Source organism: Macaca nemestrina, chromosome 17 (genome assembly GCF_043159975.1).
Source record: "Macaca nemestrina isolate mMacNem1 chromosome 17, mMacNem.hap1, whole genome shotgun sequence".
Classification (NCBI taxonomy): domain Eukaryota; kingdom Metazoa; phylum Chordata; class Mammalia; order Primates; family Cercopithecidae; genus Macaca; species Macaca nemestrina.
Window position 1 is genome coordinate 57,848,733 of NC_092141.1, and position 21,393 is coordinate 57,870,125.

The following is a 21,393-nucleotide window of genomic DNA, read 5'->3' on the forward strand; positions in this document are numbered from 1 at the left end:
TGAGAGACAGTGTGTGATTTCTGTTCTTTTACATTTGCTGAGGAGTGCTTTACTTCCAACTATGTGGTCAATTTTGGAATAAGTGAGATGTGGTGCTGAGAAGAATGTATATTCTGTTGATTTGGGGTGGAGAGCTCTGTAGATATCTATTAGGTCTGCTTAGTGCAGAGCTGAGTTCAAGTCCTGGATATCTTTGTTAACCTTCTGTCTCATTGATCTGTCTAATATTGACAGTGGGGTGTTAAAGTCTCCACTATTATTGTGTGGGAGTCTAAGTCTCTTTGTAGGTCTCTAAGGACTTGCTTTATGAATCTGGGTGCTCCTGTATTGGGTGGATATATATTTAGGATAGTTAGCTCTTCTTGTTGAATTGATCCGTTTACCATTATGAAATGCCCTTCTTTGTCTCTTTTGATCTTTGTTGGTTTAAAGTCTGTTTTATCAGAGACTAGGATTGCAACCCCTGGCTTTTTTTGCTTTCCATTTGTTTGGTAGATCTTCCTCCATCACTTTATTTTGAGCCTATGTGTGTCTCTGCACATGAGGTGGGTCTCCTGAACACAGCACACTGATGGGTCTTGATTCTTTATCCAATTTGCCTGTCTGTGTCTTTTAATTGGGGCATTTAGCCCGTTTACATTTAAGGTTAATATTGTTATGTGTGAATCTGCTCCTGTCATTATGATGTTAGCTAGTTATTTTGCCCATCAGTTGATGCGGTTTCTTCCTAGTATCGATGGTCTTTACAATTTGGCATGTTTTTGCAGTAGCTGGTACCAGTTTTCCTTTCCATGTTTAGTGCTTCCTTCAGGAGCTCTTGTAACGCAGGCCTAGTGGTGACAAAATCTCTCAGCATTTGCTTGTCTATAAAGGATTTTACTTCTCTTTCACTTATGAAGTTTAGTTTGACTGGATATGAAATTCTGGGTTGAAAATCCTTTTCTTTAAGAATGTTGAATGTTGGGCCCCACTCTCTTCTGGCTTATAGAATTTCTGCCAAGAGATCCACTGTTAGTCTGATGGGCTTCCCTTTGTGGGTAACTGGACCTTTCTCTCTGGCTGCCCTTAACATTTTTTTCTTCATTTCAACCTTGGTGAATCTGACAATGTGTCTTGGGGTTGTTCTTCTCAAGAAGTATCTTTGTGGTGTTCTTTGTGTTTCCTGAATTTGAATGTTGGCCTTCATTGCTAGTTTGGGGAAGTTCTCCTGGATAATATCCTGAAGAGTGTTTTCCAACTTGGTTCTATTCTCCCCATCACTTTCAGGTACACCATTCAAACATAGATTTGGTCTTTTCACATAGTCCCATATTTTGTGGAGGCTTTGTTTGTTTCTTTTTACTTTTTTTCTCTAAACTTCTCCTCTCGCTTTATTTCATTAGTTTGATCTTCAATCACTGATACCCTTTCTTCCACTTGATTGAATCGGCTATTGAAGTTTGTGCGTGTGTCATGTCGTTCTTGTGCCATGGTTTGCAGCTCCATCAGGTCATTTAAGATCTTCTCTACACTGTTTATTCTAGTTAGCCATTTGTCTAATCTTTTTTCAAGGTTTTAAGCTTCCTTGTGATGGGTTCAAACATCCTCCTTTAGCTCAGAGAACTTTGTTATTATCAACCTTCTGAAGCCTACTTCTGTCAGCTCATCAAAGTCATTCTCCATCCTGCTTTGTTCCATTGCTGGTGAAGAGCTGCAATCCTTTGTAGGAGAAGAGGCGCTCTGGGTTTTAGAATTTTCACCTTTTCTGCTCTGGTTTCTCCCCATCTTTGTGGTTTTATCAACCTTTGGTCTTTGATGCTGGTGACCTACAGATGGGGTTTTGCTGTGAATGTCCTTTTTGTTGATGCTGGTGACCTACAGATGGAGTTTTGGTGTGGATGTCCTTTTTGTTGATGTTGATGCTATTCCTTCCTGTTTGTCAGTTTTTCTTCTAAGAGTCAGGTCCCTCAGCTGCAGGTCTGTTGGAGTTTGCTGGAGGTCCACTCCAGACCCTGTTTTCCTGGGTATCACCAGCAGAGGCTGCAGAACAGCAAATATTGCAGAACAGCAAATATTTCTGCCTGATCCTTCCTCTGGAAGCTTCATCCCAGAGGGGCACCCACCTGTATGAGGTGTCAGTCAGCCCCTCCTGAGAGGTATCTCCTAGTTAGGCTACACGGGGGTTAGGGACCCACTTGAGGAGGCAGTCTGTCCATTCTGAGAGCTCAAACACCATGCTGGGACTACCACTGCTCTCTTCAAAGCTGTCAGACAGGGTCGATAGACACATGTATCTTAAGAGAAACAGATGAGGCTCAGCATGGTGCTTCATGCCTGTAACCCCAGCACTTTAAGAGGCTGAGGTAGGAGGATCACTTGAACCCAGAAGTTCAAGACCAGCCTGGGAAACATAAGGAGACCCTATCTCTATTCAGGAAAAAAGAGAGAGAGAGAGAGAGAGAGAGAGAGAGAGAGAGAGAGAGAGAGAAAAGTGAAAAACAGGGAAAAAAACTTAAAAAAAAAAGAAGAGATAAAAAGAACTCAAGAGAAACTGACAAATATTGAAGGAAAGCAAAGAAGATCGTACATACAGATAATAAAGTCCCTAAAAACACCACAAGAAGGGAACAGAACAGACACTAAAAACTATAATTCAAGAAAACTTTCCTGAAATAAAAAAAGATTCCAGACTTCATATTAAAGCAGTAGACCTCATCCCTGAGGATATTTACCCAGAATGACCAGTACCAAGACATTCCAGTAAAATTATTGTACTTTAAATAAAAAAGTCTTTAACTATAAAGAAAATTAGAGTACAATATTTAAGAAGGGAAAGAAATTCAGCTTATTATCAGACTCTTCAACATCAATATTTTATGGTAAAGGAAATGGAATTCACATATTTAAGATGCCCAAGGAAAGAAAAAGTCGAGGATTTTATAGCCAGTAAAACTGATCTTCAATTGTAAAAGGCACAGATAAGGTCAGAATCGCCATGGCCAGCTATCCGTACCGGCAGGGCTGCCCAGGAGCTGCAGGACAAGCACCAGGAGCCCCTCCGGGTAGCTACTACCCTGGACCCCCCAATAGTGGAGGGCAGTATGGCAGTGGGCTACCCCCTGGTGGTTATGGGGGTCCTGCCCCTGGAGGGCCTTATGGACCACCAGCTGGTGGAGGGCCTTATGGACACCCCAGTCCTGGCATGTTCCCCTCTGGAACTCCAGGAGGACCATATGGCGGTGCAGCTCCAGGGGCCCCCTATGGTCAGCCACCTCCAAGTTCCTATGGTGCCCAGCAGCCTGGGCCTTATGGACAGGGTGGCGCCCCTCCCAATGTGGATCCTGAGGCCTACTCCTGGTTCCAGTCGGTGGACTCCGATCACAGTGGCTATATCTCCATGAAGGAGCTAAAGCAGGCCCTGGTCAACTGCAATTGGTCCTCATTCAATGATGAGACCTGCCTCATGATGATAAACATGTTTGACAAGACCAAGTCAGGCCGCATCAATGTCTACGGCTTCTCAGCCCTGTGGAAATTCATCCAGCAGTGGAAGAACCTCTTCCAGCAGTATGACCGGGACCGCTCGGGCTCCATTAGCTACACAGAGCTGCAGCAAGCTCTGTCCCAAATGGGCTACAACCTGAGCCCCCAGTTCACCCAGCTTCTGGTGTCCCGCTACTGCCCACGCTCTGCCAATCCTGCCATGCAGCTGGACCGCTTCATCCAGGTGTGCACCCAGCTGCAGGTGCTGACAGAGGCCTTCCGGGAGGACACAGCTGTACAAGGCAACATTCGGTGCTGCTTCGAGGACTTCGTCACCATGACAGCTTCTCAGATGCTATGACCCAACCCATCTGTGGAGAGTGGAGTGCACCAGGGACCTTTCCTGGCTTCTTAGAGTGAGGGAAGTATGTGGACATCTCTTCTTTTCCTGTCTCTGTAGAAGAACATTCTCCCTTGCTTGATGCAACACTGTTCCAAAAGAGGGTTGAGAGTCCTGCATCATAGCCACCAAATAGTGAGGACCGGGGCTAAGGCCACACAGATAGGGGCCTGATGGAGGAGAGGATGGAAGTTGAATGTCCTGATGGCCATGAGCAGTTGAGTGGCACAGCCTGGCACCAGGAGCAGGTTCTTGTAATGGAGTTAGTGTCCAGTCAGCTGAGCTCCACCCAGATGCCAGTGGTGAGTGTTCATTGGCCCATTATCGTTACTACCTGTGTTCCCTCACCAGGCCATCCTGTCACACGAGCCCATTTTCTCCAAAGTGGAATCTGACCAAGCATGAGAGAGATCTGCCCATGGGACCAGTGGCTTGGATTCCACCACACCCATAAATCCTTGTGTGTTAACTTCTAACTGCCTGGGGCTGGCCCTGCTCAGACAAATCTGCTCCCTGGGCCCCTCTGGCCAGGCTCTGCCTCCGCGGCTGGGACCCCTCACTTGCCTGCCATGCCCTGCTCGGCTTCAGTCTCCAGGGGACAGTGGGCACCTCTCTCTGCCAATACTTTTTTTAATTTGCATTTTTTTTCATTTGGGGCCAAAAGTCCAGTGAAATTGTAAGCTTCAATAAAAGGATGAAACTCTGGGGAAAAAAAAAAAAAAAGGCACAGATAAATGTTATCAACACACAATAAATCCCTTGCCTCACATCCCCCAGTTCTAAATTTTTATTGAAAAGGTCTAAAAATAAGGCCCAACCTCAGTAGTAATGATCATCACTAGCAGATTGTGGTCTTGACACACAATTTTGTATTAGGGTTCTCTAGAGGGACAGAACTAATGGGATAGATGTATATATAAGGGGGAGTTTATTAAGGAGTACTGACTCACACAATCACAAAATGAAGTCCTACAACAGGCCACCTGCAAGCTGAGGAGCAAGGAAGTCAGCCGAGTCCCAAAACCTCGAAAGTAGAGAAGCTGGCTGGGCGTGGTGGCTCACGTCTGTAATCCCAGTACTTTGGGAGGCCAAGGCAGGTGGATTACCTGCAGTCAGGAGTTCGAGACTAGCCTGGCCAACATGGTGAAACCTTGTCTCTACTAAAAATACAAAAATTAACCTGGCATGGTGGCACACGCCTGTAATCCCAGCTACTCAGGAGGCTGAGGCAGGAGAATTGCTTGTGCCCGGGAGGCAGAGGTTGCAGTGAACTGAGATTGTGCCATTGCACTCCAGCCTGGCTGACAGAACAAGACTCTGTCAAAAAAGAAAGAGAGAGAGAGACAGAAAGAAAGAAAGAAAGAAAGAAAGAAAGAAAGAAAGAAAGAAAGAAAGAAAGAAAGAAAGAAAGAAAGAAAGAAAGAAAGAAAGAAAGAAAGAAAGAAAAGAAAGAAAGAAAGAAAGAAAGAAAGAAAGAAAGAAAGAAAGAAAGAAAGAAAGAGAAAAGAAAAGAAAAGAAAAGAAAAGAAAAGAAAAGAAAAGAAAAGAAAAGAAAAGAGAAAAGAAAAGAAAAGAAAAGGGGGGTGAGGGAGGGAGGGAGGGAGGAAAGGAGGGAGGAAGGAAGAAAGAAAGAAAGAGAAGCCAAAAGTGCAATCTTCAGTCTGTGGCTAAAGGCCCAAAAACCCTGGCAAACCAGTAACGTAAGTCCAAGAGTCCAAAAGCTAAAGAACTCAGAGTCTGATGTTCGAGGGCAGGAAGCATCTGGCATGGGAGAAAGATGAAGGCCAGAAGATTCAGCAAGTCTGCTCTTTCCATCTTCTGCCTGCTTTATTCTAGCCACGCTGGTAGCTGATTAGAATGAGCTCAGATTGTGCCCATTCAGATTGAGGGTGGGTCTGCCTCTCCCACTCCACTGGCTCAAATGTTAACCTGCTTTAGCAGCACCCTCACAGACACACCCAGGAACAATACTTTGCATTCTTCAATCCAATCAAGTTGACACTCAATATTAATCATCACAAATTTCTTATCCAAAGTAACCAGTGATTCTCAGAGAAATGGCTCATTTTATGTCTGGAGCAGGAAATATATGAGATGAGCCTGGAACACTTCTTCATGCCAAATGATAAGGAAACTAAAAAACCACTACGGTCATGTCCAAAGGACTTAGGATCAAACCTGAAGAAGCTTCCACTGACCAAAGATGGGGGACACCTTGAGCTTCACTGATGATAATAATTGCAATAGACCAGGGGTGTCCAATCTTTTGGCTTCCCTGGGCCACACTGGAAGAAGAGTTGTCTTAGGCCACACATAAAATACACTAACACTAACAGCTGATGAGCTTAAAAAAAAATTGCAAAAAAAATCTCCTATTTTAAGAAAGTTTACAAATTTGTGTTAGGCCACATTCAAAGCTGTCTGGGCCGCATGCAGACTGTGGGCCGCAAGCTGGACAAGCTTGCAATAGACTAAAACCATCAACTATATTTAAACCTATGGATTCATAATGATATTTTTAAAAATGATTGGTCACCCTCAGAGGATGATAGGGAGCTAATTCATTGTCTTGAAAACTGGTAGGTAAAGGGGGAAAACTCCAGCACTAATCCAGCCTTTCCCACAGGAACTGCACCACTGGGTAAACAAATAACAAACAAGGGTAAGTTTCCCTTTACAAAAGCATCCCAACTAATAAATGGAAAAAAAAAATGATAGAATATCACCATTCTGCAGCCCTCAATAAAGTACGTATGAATGGTTACAAACATAAAAAGAGAGACCATTAGATATTATGCATTTCCTATAGTCATGCATAACACCACCAATAATCTTGCCAAAGAAACTGAACCTGGCTTCTAATCCAGTCTCTGAACTACCTGTCAATTTGTGGAAAACACAGAGGTCTGAGGATTATGCTTAACTGCACCACGAGTATGTAATCAACAAAACTCAGACTATGGGAAACTCTACAAGCCGAATGGCCTGAACTCTTCTACAGGTAAATTGTAAAGAAAAAAAAGAGGGATGGAGGAAGAATTTACTGAATAATCATGGCTTCACAAAATTATCACATTTTTTTAAATGAGCAAGACTAGAGTATCTTAAGATGTACATTTGGACTTTAAAAATAAACTTTAAAAAGCAAGTAAATGATTACTACAAAAGTCAAGAGAGTGGCTACTTATAAAGAGATAGGGGTAGGCAATTGGGATGGGGGAAAAGGGCACAGGTTCTGGGGTGGGTGGCAAAGTTCTACTTCTTAACTCGGGTGGCGTTCACAATAATTCATTAAGCTGTGCATTTGTTAGGTGTGGGTTTTTGTATCTGTGTTTTATTTTTCAATAAAAAAAGTTGAAGTATGCTTAAGTAAATTGAGAACTTTGACTCACAGAGTTGATGGTAGTATAAACTGATAAAGGTTTTCATAAGGCAATTTAGCCATATCCTTCTCTATTTCAAATTCATATTGGTCCCATGTGCCTCATGGGTTTGGAGCAAATGAAGTCATGAATGTCACTGTGGATGGATAAATGTGAAGGACAAAGATAAACACCTAAGATAAACTCGGGCTGACCAAGCCCCTACTAAGTGCCAGGGACAGTGCTATGCAAGGCTCTTTACGTCAACTCACTGAACCCTTTACACAGGTCTGTGAGATAGTAATAGTCATTTCAGATGTGGCACCCGAGGCTCAGAGAGAGGTTCAGCAACTTACCCAGCATCACCCAGTCCACAAGTGAAACACCCCTTCATTTCAGAAGTGAATACTCCAGAGGTAAGAAAATAAGCAAGCAACAGCCCTACCCTGCTAACCTATCAAACAACAAAGGATGAAATCAATGCTTTTACTGAACAAAATGGAACGTTCTTGGTAATGTGTAAAAGCAAGAAGCCCAGAGGCCTTGCGTAAGAAGTTATCCTTTGTATAAAATGCAAGTAAAAACTCATTCGTATCTTTCCAGTAATATCAAATATATATTATAATACTTGATATAAAATTAAATCATTCTGCAATTTTCAAATGCACACATATATGTTAGGTTTTATTTCAAGTTGAAGGGAGTCAAAGTAATTCCACCCAATAGACAACTAAGTTAACTCCCAGCTGAAGGCTCAATGTACTCACTGCATGAGCAGGAACCCTCCAGCCTTCCAGCAACTGAATAGCCCTCCTAAATCCTCCGGAGAGGCCTGCATCCTGGCCTCACAGAAACAGGTAGCGTTTTGACTGGTGGCTTTCTGGAAACTAACACCAGGCAGAATTCTGACAAGAGGAGGACAAGCTGGAAGGAAAGAGAATTCACAAACATGAAAGTCGGTCAGGCAGGTCCCCAAGGGAAATGCCATTCATTTCAGAGGTCACTCAGAGGAAAAAGGAGCACTGAACTGAGAGTCAGACCACCTGGGGTCTGGACTGCCATTCACTGGCTCTGTGACCTCAGATCAAGTCATTTAACATTTCTGAAACTCAGCCTTCCCAGGGGTATAGAAGGGTTAATAACACCTGCCCTGCCTATCTCCCAAGGCTGCTGTAGGGATCAGATGAGAAAATAATAACAGCTGGCATTTATTTAATGCTTGCTATGTGCCAGGCAATGGGCCATGTGCTTTATATGTCGTAGCACCTCTTATTTCTCCATCAGCCCTCTGAAGTAGCTTTGATTGTTGTCCCTCTTTTACAGGTGAAGAAACTGAGACTTGGAGAGTTTAAATAATTTGCCCAAGTTAAGGCTGACATTAAACCAAAGTAGACTGACTCCAGGTTCTGTGTTCTTAACTCTGATGCCACACTGCCTCCTAGAGCACATCTCTAGAAGGACCTTGTGTACTTAACACTCTACAACAGAAGATGGCAGTATGGTATGAACTGTCACCTATAACACAATTCCTCCAAAAGTGAAGCAGAGGGATGCTTCAAGGACACTTGTAAGCAAAGATTGAGGAATGTAGGGAGATTCCAGGATATAAGTCCTCCAGATGCTCAGTCAGACGAGACAGACTCTGGTAAGTAGCAGGAGGGGGCATTATATCCTCCCCCCAACTCCAACCCCATCCCTGAGAGCTAGGCTCTCTAGAGAGAATTTCCAGTTTCTGGGATTGCATGAGATAGTCCACTTTTTGCAGAGGAGACAAAAAAAGACCTTTGAGCACAGAGTCAAGGCCTTTGTCACTTTCTAGTGATAAAAGACAGGGACCCCACAAAGACACTGGAAGAGCATTGGGCACTGTCATAGAAAGAGCATTAAAGCACAAATCAGGATGCCTATGCTCAAGTGTGAAGACCTGGATCCCAAGCCCAGCTCTAACATTAATTAACAAGTCATTTAACCTTGGACAAAACCTTCCCACTGTCAGGAATAGATGAACTTCTAAGGTACTCAATAAACATTTGATTCCTACAACCCTATCTTCTCTACCTTAACTGGCCCATGGGCACCGGGATGAAGGGAGATAAGTCAGCAGTTATGAAGTGCCTGATATGTACAATGTACAGTCCGAGTCTTTTAAAAATAATAGTAGGAGTAATACATATGAAGAGCTTACCCTGTGTGGGACCCAGTGCTAAATGCCTTATCAATGTAGCAATGCTATGGTAAGAAAAGTTAAAAGACAAAATGATTACCCCATGGAAATAAGACGAAATGATTACCGTATCCTTTGAAAGTCATAATAGAGCACTGTGTAAGAAGGAAGAGTCACAGTAGCATTTTTTTCTTTTTTTTTGAAACAGGGTCTCACTCTGTCACCCAAGCTGAAATGCAGTGACAGGACCACAGCTCATTGCAGCCTTGACCTCCTGGGCTTAGCCTCCAGATTAACTGGTACTACAGGCGTGGGCCACCCACACCTGGCTAATTTTCTGAGAGACAGGTTTCATCATGTTGCCCAGGTTGGTCTTGAACTCCTGGGCTCAAGAGATCGGCCCACCTTGGCCTCCCAAACTGCTGGGATTGCAGGCATGAGCCACCACACCTAGCCCACAGGAACATTCTGTTGCCAAACTGAAATGGGGAGGTGGGCAGAGCCATCAAAGAGGAGAGACCCACTGGAGACCCAGGAGCTTCAGGAAGAACCCAGGGCTCCAAAAAGAGAAGCAGCCAATAAATGCACAGGGAGCTTTCACAGTAAGACAAGGAATTCCAGAGGACAAGGGAGAGCAGGCTTGAAGAGAAATGGGGTGAGGGGAAGGCGCTGGCATGAAATACTCCTGGTCAACTTCTACTCACTCTTCTGAACTCAACTTAAATATGGCTTCCTTGGGAAGACTTCCAGGACCCTTCAGACCAGGTCCTGTTTCCTTGCCCTATGTTCCCAAAGCACTATGCCTTTCTCTTTTGGTCATGTTTGCCCAACTTGTAATTAACTAATCCATGACTTTGCCTCTGTGAGTGCTGGGAATCCAGCGTGAACCACATAGTGCCTGACATCCACAGGAACTCCATTGATTCTCATTGGGTGAATGGGAGGAGGGATGGGTGGGTGGATGGATGATCTGAAAATCCAGATGAGGGCAACAGAAGGAAGATGTTGCATTTGAAGAAGCAAGGGTTTGGGAGAGAACAGGAGGTATATAAAAATAACAGCATATAACCTTACTGGAACTTTTGGGAATTTGATTTTATTTTACAGAAAGCATATAGGCAAGCCCATATATGTTTTCTGAAGAAGAGGTAGGATCTACAATGAGGGAATTTTATCACTGCTTAGCTGTCAATGAGAAAATGCATTTACTGGCTGCTGGCTAATTCAGCTTCATGGTTTATTTTCAACTCATCATTTTAAAAACTGACTTGAATTTTGCCTGCAGCTACCTATAGTTCATCTGTCCTTACACCGCAATATTCCCTCTCAAGCTCTTCTTTACAATTTAAACTCCAAATAGTCCCAATTCCAAATATTCTGACTTGCTGTCTACAAAACATCAAAATACCTCAGAATTTTCATCATTTCTACATTCATACCATGCCTCCAAGACAGCGTCTCACGTCTCAAAACGGCACAAAAATCCCTAGTTAGCCCATGTATCTTGATTTGGGACTCAGCAAATGTGCTTTTAGCTCTCACCCCATATTTACTCTGTAAACCAAACATAAAATTCTAAACCCCTCAACTGACTGAATGGACTACCACCTCTCCGCCAAGGGCATTTCCAAAGTAAACCTGAAAAACTAGTTCAGGCCATGATAGGAAGGGAAGTCCAACATCCCTCATTATACCCTCCTCCCTTTGGAATTCAGGAACAACTGATCAGCATTATCATTACAACAGAGATATTAAGACTGACAAAACAGACTCTTTGTAGCAGTAAGATACCAAATTCCAACCTGACTCTAGCATCACATGACAGATAGCAGGCCCTGAAAGAATTCAAAGTATTTTACCCAAAAATGTATTTCTTTGACATTTTTTGAAATGGCCCTGCAAAACTCTCTCTTGTAGGGAAAATCCATATTATGTAGAGAATCCCCTTCCCTTTCCAGGTCTTTTCGTGATCCAGGAGATAGTTAATTAAGAGTCTGGCACATTTTTAGGTCTGATAAGAGAAAATTGCCATCTATTCTCTCTGAAGCCAGCTACCCGGAGGCTTCATCTTCAATAATAAAAACCTTGGTTTCCACAACCTCTTATCTTAACCCAAATCTTCCTTTTTATTGATTCCAGGTACTATAATCCCCCCACTTCAGCCTCCCAAAGTGCTGGGATTATAGGCATAAGCCACTATGCCCAAGCTAGAAAATCTTTGAATCCACCTACAAGTTGGAAACCCTCCAGCCCTTCAAGTTGTCCAGCCACTCCAGACCCAACCAATGTATACCTCACATACATACACGCTGATGTCTGCCTGTATCTGAGACAGGTCTCAGTTAATTTAGAATATAACCTTAGATAATAACTTAACTCTTTCAACCAATTGCCAATCAGAAAATATTTGGGCCTTTTTTTTGGGGGGTGGGAGGATGGTGCATGTAGGATATAATAAATTCTTCTTCAAAGGTGTTAGCCTGTAAATTGCTAAGTACAATGAGTTCTGATATCCTCTCCAAAGAACCAATGTATCAGTATGTTCAGCTCCCCTGTTCTTTGTTCTTCATTTTAAAGTTTAACTTCCTTGTTCTTTACATCTCCTTGTCCCTAGTTTCAGTAAACAAACCCTTCCTAGCCTCTATCACCTGCTTTGACCTTAGTCACCTTTGGTCACCTGCTCTGACCTTAGTCATCCTTAGTCACCTGCTCTGTTCTTAGTCATCCTGAGCCACCGGTTCTGTAACTGCCCTTCCTGCCAAACTACCCACCCTGCCACTCCGGTTCATACCCCTGCTCTCTTTAAAATAGCCAATCAGAATTAGCTTAGACTGTGTGGTCCAACCCTAGCCAAGAGGGGAACAACACAGCAGTAGGGGCTACCTGTGTCAGGGATAAGAACCCCTTCCACTCCCTTGTTTGGGTGTGCTCTCACCATTGCTCCATCTGCAAGATGCACCCTTCTATAGAAGTAAAATTGCCTTGCTGAGAAAATTCATGTTCGAGTGCTATTTCTTTTGCGGCACCATAAATTTATTTCTAACAGTGCAGGAGGAAAGACAAGAGCTCACTCTGTCATCCAGGCTGGAGTGCAGTGGCTCACTGCAGCCTCAAATTCCTGCGATCGAGCTATCCTCCCACCTCCCACATAGCTGAGACTACAGACACGCACCACCGTACATGACTAATTTTTAAAATTTTTTGTAGAGACAAGGTCTCACTATGTTGCCTAGGCTGGTCTTGAACTACTGTGCTCAAGCAGTCCTCCCACTTCAGCCTCCCAAAGTGCTGGGATTACAGGCATAAGCCACTGTGCCCAAGCTAGAAAATCTTTGAATCCACCTACAATCTGGAAACCCTCCAGCCCTTCAAGTTGTCCAGCCACTCCAGACACAACCAACTTATACCTTACATATATGCACACTGATGTCTGCCTGTATCTGAGACAGGTCTCAGTTAATTTAGAAAGTTTATTTTGCCAAAGTTGAGGATGCACACCTGTGACACAGCCTCAGGAGGTCCTGATGACATGTGCCCAAAGTTATTGGGGCACAGCTTGGTTTTATACATTTTAGAGAGACATGAGACATCAATCAGTATATGTAAGAGGTACATTGGTTCCATCCAGAAAGACAACTTGAAGCACTCACAGGTAAGTGAGAGACAAATGGTTGCATTCTTTTGAGTTTCTGATTAGCCTTTCCAAAGGAGGCAATCAGATGTGCATTTATCTCAGGGAGCAGAGAGATGACTTTGAACAGAATGGGAGGCAGGTGTGCCCTAAGTGGTTCCCAGCTTGACTTTTCCCTTTAGCTTAGTGATTTGGGGACCCCAAGATTTATTTTCCTTTCACATTTCCCCCCTTTTCTTTTGAAAAGCTTTTGGAGAAAACATAGTAGAAGGAAATGAGTCTCTGGTCTCAGGTTTCATCTGATCTCTTATGGCTAGGACAGTTTATTCCTAGATAGGTAGGTCCCAAGTTATCAGGACAGTTCACCTTTAGCAGGCTATGAACTCTCATGTCCTATGAAGAGAAAATAGGGAGAGGAATGGTGAGAAACAACAACAAACAAAAGAACAATCCTGGAAAACTGATATAGGCCACGTTACTCTGGAGTCCATACATGAGTAAGCAGGTAAGAAAGTGGCTTATGTATGTAAATTGTTGCTGCTATTTTCTTCTGAAGTTTAAGTTGTCTAGCTTTAGTTTGCAGAGTTTTAAGAAAGCACAGCTTAGTTTTCAGTTATTTCAAATTAGGAAAATGGTGGGTGGGGGAAGGAAAAGAAAAAAGAAAAAAATTGAAAACATTATTTTGGAGACTTATAGCCAGGAAAAATTAAAATTCAGTCCAAACTGTAGAAAATAATAAAAACTGAAAAACATTAGGCAAGACTAGAATCTAACAACAGATGTATTATAGTTTTTGAAATATAATTTTTCTCTCTCCAGTTACCCATTTTTACAAAAGACAAATTGTGGTAGGACCAATTTCCTTTATTATACTTGGCCAGACTATTTGTATAAAGTGAAGCAAGAATGATTATTTTTTCACATAGGCTTTTAAAATTGGCTTTGATGGAACTTTGTTCCATAGAAGGAATCTCAGATAAGAATTTTTAAAGCCAAGCCCCGTCATGGATTTGTACCATCAAATACCTATATGTTGAGTAAATTCCTCTCTTCTTGAGGTCCCAAGATAACTTGGGGCTCCTGGACCTATCAGAAAGTGACATTCTTTACTTACCACAGGTTAGGAACCCTACTCAGGAACTGTGTAGACATGGTATGCAGCCAGTTTTCCTAAGGGACTTTTATTGGCTCTATAAGTCAAGTTTGATTCCTTAAAGAAAAGTACACCATTCCAGTCAACCCTTTGGTAAAACAACCAGTTTCTCCAATTGTGTCCTGTTACAAATGAAAACAGGTTCTTACTGCACTCATGCAAATAACTATATTGCCATAAGTTAAGAATACTCTCAAATAGTTTCCAAATTCTGGAGAAATCAGGTAGCAAGAAGCAAATATGCTCCAAGTTTTGTTCATAGGAGTGTACTTTACTTCATTGTTAAACACTAGCCCAAAAGAAGTTTCCTTTACTCTGAAAAACAAAATAAAGGATCAGCAACATTTTAAGCAAAAACTAAAAAAGATTACTCCAGTCTTCTATTAGTTCAGTCCATGCAGTTAATTCCTATTTTGCTTAATACTCGTGAATATTTCAGCTCTCCATGAGTCCTGCCATTTTTCCTCTATTCTGATGTCACAATCTCCAACATAATCAGAATCCTGCATTCAAGAGCACCTGTTAGAGTTTTATAGCTAATCAGCTATAAAACCACCTTCTAAAGAGGACCAAAACAAGACAACAATTGTCTGTGGATGACAAAAAGTTTTAGGACAGCCACAGTCAAAGACACAATTGATGAGGAGTTACCTCTGTGGCACATCATAATTTAACATAACAATTATAATTATTCCTGATAACATACACTAAGTCATATCAGAATTATAGGAGTTTCCCATAATTTTGGAACACATACCAATAATATACAAATAGAGTCCAAAGAAAGCCAAAAACCATTTCATGTTTGACAATGCTTCCTGTATATTTTTTATACTAAATAAGCCAAATTATGTCATTTTTTGACTTTCGGGAAACTAATATCTTAAAGGAATATTTATGTCAGAAAAAGTAATAATTTATAATTTGATTTTGGAAAGTTTGTCAAATATCAGAGGTTTAAAACATTTGATATCACAAAATCACAGATCATTGTGAAATAAGTCATTCATTTAACCAAAGTGATAACTCAAGGACTCCAAAAAAGGCAAAAACGTGCATTCTTCAAGAAACGTAATTTTCCAAATAATAAACCCTAATAAAAAGAGCATGAAGACAATTAATCTTTCAAAATTTTATAAATTGTATACTTTTAATACTGATCATAAAATATAAGTCCCATAAGCCTTTTACAACCATTATAAGCTTTATGAAGAGGTTGGTTAATACTTCAAGAAAACATAGTTAATATGACAAAGGGGCCCATATGCCAGTTTTGCATCAGTGTACCTTTCACATTAATGGTTAATTTATAGAGAAACTGAACTTATTTTCTCTCTCAAAATCTGCCCTTATAATCTCACTCACCTACCTTTTCCACGATAGCCCCTGGGCCCTGAGGAGTTAAATAACTTTCATTTCTGGCCATTTGTCTCAGGAACATAGCTTATTTTGATTGGCATCTTCTGCCAGGCCAGAAGACAAGGCTTTAATTACTGCCAGTGTTTAAGATTTAAGAAGACATAGTGTACTTTTTATTTTTTATTTCATTTTATTTTTTTTTTTGAGACAGAGTTTCACTCTTCTTGCTCAGGCTAGAGTGCAATGGCATGATCTTGGCTCACTACAACCTCCACCTCCCAGATTCAAGCAATTCTCCTGCCTCAGTCTCCAGAATAGCTGGGATTACAGATGCACATTACCACACCCAGCTAGTTTCTGTATTTTTAGTAAAGATGGGGCCTTACCATGTTGATCAGGCTGGTCTTAAACTCCTGACCTCAGGTGATCTACCTATCTAGGCCTCCGAAAATATTGAGATTACAGGTGTGAGCCACCATGCCTGGCCTGGTGTCCTTTTTAGACCCAAGAGTCAAAGCCCTGTAACTCAACGTCACAAAGACTTTAAAAGCACATATAGAAAGATACACAGATGTAATCATCTTAATTTTAACAAAACCTTTTCACGCCTGTAATCCCAGCAATTTGGGAGGCTGAGGTAGGCGGTTCATAAGGTCAGGACATCAAGATCTCCTGGCCAACATGGTGAAATCCCTTGTCTACTAAAAATACAAAAGTTAGCTGGATGTAGTGGTGCATGCCTGTAATCCCAGCTACTCGGGAGGCTGAGGCAAAGGAATCACCTGAACCAGGGAGTCGGAGGTTGCAGTGAGCCAAGATCACGCCACTGCACTCCAGCTTGGCAACAGAGTGAGACTCAAAAACTTTTTTAATCTCAGTTTTTTCCTAATCAAACTAACACTTAATAATAATGGCATGGGAATTATTTCAATAAAGCATAAAATCTGTTAAGACAGTTACCAAAATGCAAAAGAAAAGACCTTCTGCACTGCACAGAATATTATGTTGGAAGAAAACATTTGCTTTAGACCTTTAATGAAACATTGTTAGCATAAGGCCACAACAAACAGAACCTGAGTGGGGGAGAAAAAAAACTTAAGCTGAAAATGGTTTGAAGAAGAGCATTACTATTTCATGCCTTTTGAAAGGGAAGAGAAAATCAAAAATAGCAAGATGCAATAAAAATTAGCTTTGGGTTTAAAAAAATTAAAATATCTTAAGAACAAATCAATCCCTTAAGAAAATTTCATTGTTCTGGCCAGGCACAGTGGCTCATGCTTGAAATCCCAGCACTTTGGGAGACCAAGGTGGGTGGATCACATGAGGTCAGGAGTTCAACACCAGCCTGGCCAAAATGGTGAAACCCTGTCTCTACTAAAAATACAAAAATTAGCCAGGTGTGGTGGTGGATGCCTGTAATCCCAGCTACACGGGAGGCTGAGGCAGGGGACTCACTTGAACCTGAGAGGCGGAGGTTACAGAGAGTTGAGATCGCACCACTGCACTCCCAGCCTGGGCAACAAAGTGACACTCTGTCTCCGAAAAAAAAAAAAGACAATTTCATTGTTCTAAACAATTCTTTAGTGTATAAGTGTTTTTTTTTTTTTTTACATCAAACCCAATCTCTCGAAAGACCATTATATTTTTCCTTTAATTACAGACAACTTGATTATATAAATGTTTTTGGTATTTTTTTTTAAATACTCTTATTGTGGCTTATAGATACCATCCATGACATGCTGGGACTTTCTGGGTTGTCCTGAACATCTCTCTTTTTTTTTTTTTTTTTTGAGATGGAGTTTTGCTCTTGTTGCCCAGGCTGGAGTGCAGTGGTACGATCTCAGCTCACTGCAACCTCCGCTTCCTGGGTTCGAGGAATTCCCCTGCCTCAGCCTCACGAGTAGCTGGGATTACAGGCACCTGCCACCATACTCAGCCAATTTTTTCTGTTTTTAGTAGAGACAGGGTTTTACCATGTTGGCCAGGCTGGCCGGTCTGGTCTTGAACTCCTGAACTCACATGATCCACCCACCTCAGCCTACCAAAGTGCTGGTATTAGAGGCATGAGCCACTGCGCCTGGCTTGAACATCTCTCTTTCTTAAACTACCAGTCATTTTATTCTAGGACTAAATTAACCATGCAAGATTCTTTCTCATATGAAATCATTTCTCTTGGCTGGGGACGGTGACTCACACCTATAATCCCAGCACTTTGAGAGGCTGAGGCAGGTAGATTGTTTGAGGTCGGGAGTTTGAGATGAGCCTGGCTGACATGGTGAAACCCCATCTCTACTAAAAATACAAAAATTAGCTGGGTATGGTGGCGTGCACCTGTAATCCTAGCTACTTGGGAGGCTGAGGCAGAAGAACTGCTTGAACCCGGGAGACAGAGGTTGCAGTGAGCCAAATTTTGTCACTGCACTCTAGCTGGGCAACAGAGGGAGACTAGCTGGGTGACAGAGGGAGACTGTCTGAAAAGAAAAAAAAAATCATTTCTCTTTAAGCTTTCTTACCAAAAAATACCTCTTTATTTCTATAACTTTCTTTTTCTGTTTGTTTTTTGAGACAGGGTCTCACTCTGTCACCCAGGCTGGAGTGCAGTGGCACGATCTCAGCTCATCACAACCTCTGCCACTAGAATTCAAGCAATTATCCTGCCTCAGCCTCCCGAGTAGCTGGGATAACAGGCGCACACCACCACACCTGGCTAATGTTTGTATTTTTAGTAAATATGAAGTTACACCATATTACCCAGGCTGGCTTCGAACTCCTGGCCTCAAGTGATTCACCCGTGTCAGCCTCCCGAAGTGCTGGGATTACAGGTGTGAGCCACCATGCCTGGCCTTTATTTCTTTTTCTTTTTTTTTTTTTTTTTTTTTTTTGAAACGGAGTCTCGCTCTGTCACCCAGGCTGGAGTGCAGTGGCCAGATCTCAGCTCACTGCAAGCTCCGCCTCCCGGGTTCACGCCATTCTCCTGCCTCAGCCTCCCGAGTAGCTGGGACTACAGGCGCCTGCCACCTCGCCCGGCTAAGTTTTTGTATTTTTAGTAGAGACGGGGTTTCACTGTGTTAGCCAGGATGGTCTCGATCTCCTGACCTCGTGATCTGCCCGTCTCGGCCTCCCAAAGTGCTGGGATTACAGGCTTGAGCCACCGCGCCCGGCCTGGCCTTTATTTCTATAATTTTCTTTACATCTCTCTTATTTCCTGGTTCCTTTTACCTTAATTATACATAACCTTTAAGCATTGAATTAGACAAAAATTATTCACCTTTTTCAAAAAGACGCTTTTTTCAAGAAGGAATGTTTTCCTACAAGATATTTTTATTGGAAAAATACCCAAATAATGAAATATCTATTATTTAATTTAACATAAGTTTAGATTCTAAATTATGACAAGTTTGTCTACAAGTATTTCTCCCATTACATTTACCTAATTATTTTATTTTGTTTACCTAGTTTATGAAAACTGCAATAGTCATCATTTAAAGCTATGAAACCGCCATTGCAAAATTATAACTGAAACAGTGAAAAAGATATGACTTAATCCATCTTGCTTCTAACCGTCAAGCTGTCCTTGTTCATTCCTGGGCATAGGCAAAACTAACTTTGGGAGGATCTGAGTTTATAGTTTAGCTTTTGTGATAGTTAATACTGAGTGTTAACTTGATTGGATTGAAGGATACAAAGTATTGATCCTGGGTGTGTCTGTGAAGGTGGTGCCAAAGGAGATTAACGTTTGAGTCAGCAGGCTGGGAAAGGCAGACCCACCCTTAATCTGCGTGGGCACAATCTAATCAACTGCCAGCTTGGCTAGAATAGAAGCAGGCAGAAAAATGTGAAAAGAGAGACTGGCCTAGCCTCCCAGCCTACATCTTTCTCCTATGCTGGATGCTTCCCGCCCTGGAACATTGGACTCCCAGTTCTTCAGTTTTGGAAGTCAAACTGACTCTCCTTGCTCCTCAGCCTGCAGATGGCCTATTGCGGGACCTTGTGATTGTGTGAGTTAACACTTAATATTAAATCCATATATATATATATATATATATATGTATGTATGTATGTGTGTGTGTATTATATATATATATTCCATTTGTTCTATCCCTCTAATGGAATATATATATAATTAGTTCTATCTCTCTAAAGAACCCCAACTAATACAGCCTTGAAACAAAGACAATAACAATCCTTTCCCAAAACAGACCTCCTTCCTGCCTGTAGACTAGACTGCCTAAAGCCACAAGATTAGAGGTTATAGTATTTTTGTAAATAATTCAAGCTGTAGCTATCTTCATTAAACCAATATCAAAGTCTTCTTTATTAAAAATTACACAAGCAAAGATCATTGTGTTTGGGGCTGGATTTATAGTTTTGTAAACCCTATGCCAAAATTTTGACACCTTATAGTATTTGGCAGGGATAAGTGTGAAATTGCTTGAACAATAAATACAAACAAAAATGTATGCTGGCAATTCTTATGACATTTCTAATATTACTTTACCAATAATTTTAAAGCTAGCTTATTTATTAAAGATTTTACTTAAGTCACATAAACTTGAAAAAGCATTTGACTAGTCTTTCCTTTTGTTCTGATAAAGTATTTAAGTGCTTTCATTTTTCTTCAAGCCAATTAATTAGAGCTTTTTTATTATTATACTTGAAGTTCTAGGGTACATGTGCACAATGTGCAGGTTTGTTACACAGGTATACAAGTGCCATGTTGGTTTGTTGCACCCATCAACTCGTCATTTACATTAGGTATTTCTCCTAATGCTATCCCTTCCCAATCCCTCAACAGGCCCCAGTGTGTGATGTTCCCTCCCCTGTATCCAAGTGTTCTCATTGTTCAAATTCCCACCTATGAGTGAGAACATGTGGTGTTTGGTTTTCTGTACTTGTTGAGAGTTTGCTCAGAATAATGGTTTCCACCTTCATCCATGTCCCTGCAAGGACATGAATTCATCCATTTTTATGGCTGCATAGTATTCCATGGTGTATATGTGCCACATTTTCTTAATCCAGTCTATTATTGATGGACATTTGGGTTGGTTCCAAGTCTTTGCTATTGTGAATAGTGCCACAATAAACATACATGTGCATGTGTCTTTATAGCAGCATAATTTATAATCATTTGGGTATATACCCAATAATGGGATCAGTGGGTCAAACGGTATTTCTAGTTCTAGATCCTTGAGGAATTGCCACACTGACTTCTACAATGGTTGAACTAATTTACATTCCCAGCAACAGTGTAAAAGCGTTCCTATTTCTCCACATCCTCTCCGGCATCTGTTGTTTCCTGACATTTTAATGATCGCCATGCTAACTGGTGTGAGATGGTATCTCATTGTGGTTTTGATTTGCATTTCTCTGATGGCCAGTGATGCTGAGCATTTTTTAATGTTGCTTGCATAAATATTTTCTTTTGAGAAGTGTTTGTTCTTATGTTTTGCCCACTTTTTGATGGGGTTGTTTTTTTCTTGTATATTTGTTTAAGTTCTTTGTAGATTCTGGATATTAGCCCTTTGTCAGATGGGTAGCTGGAAGAATTTTCTCCCATTCTGTAGGTTGCCTGTTCACTCTGATGGTAGTTTCTTTTGCTGTGCAGAAGCTCTTTAGTTTAAGCAGATCACATTTGTTTATTTTGGCTTTTGTTGCCATTGCTTTCGGTGTTTTACTCATAATGTCATTGCCCATGCCTATGTCCTGAATGGTATTGCCTAGGTTTTCTTCTAGGGTTTGTATGGTTTTAGGTCTAACATTTAAGTCTTTAATCCATCTTGATTAAATACCTTATACTATTTTGTATAAGGTGTAAGGAAGGGATCCAGTTTCAGCTTTCTACATATGGCTAGCCAGTTTTCC

The 21,393-nt window shown here is 41.5% G+C and overlaps 1 pseudogene; it reads left to right on the forward strand.

Moving 5' to 3' along the window:
• The first annotated feature begins 2,943 nt into the window (after positions 1-2,943).
• LOC105472404 (peflin pseudogene) lies at positions 2,944-4,566 on the forward strand (annotated as a pseudogene).
• Positions 4,567-21,393: the final 16,827 nt, after the last annotated feature.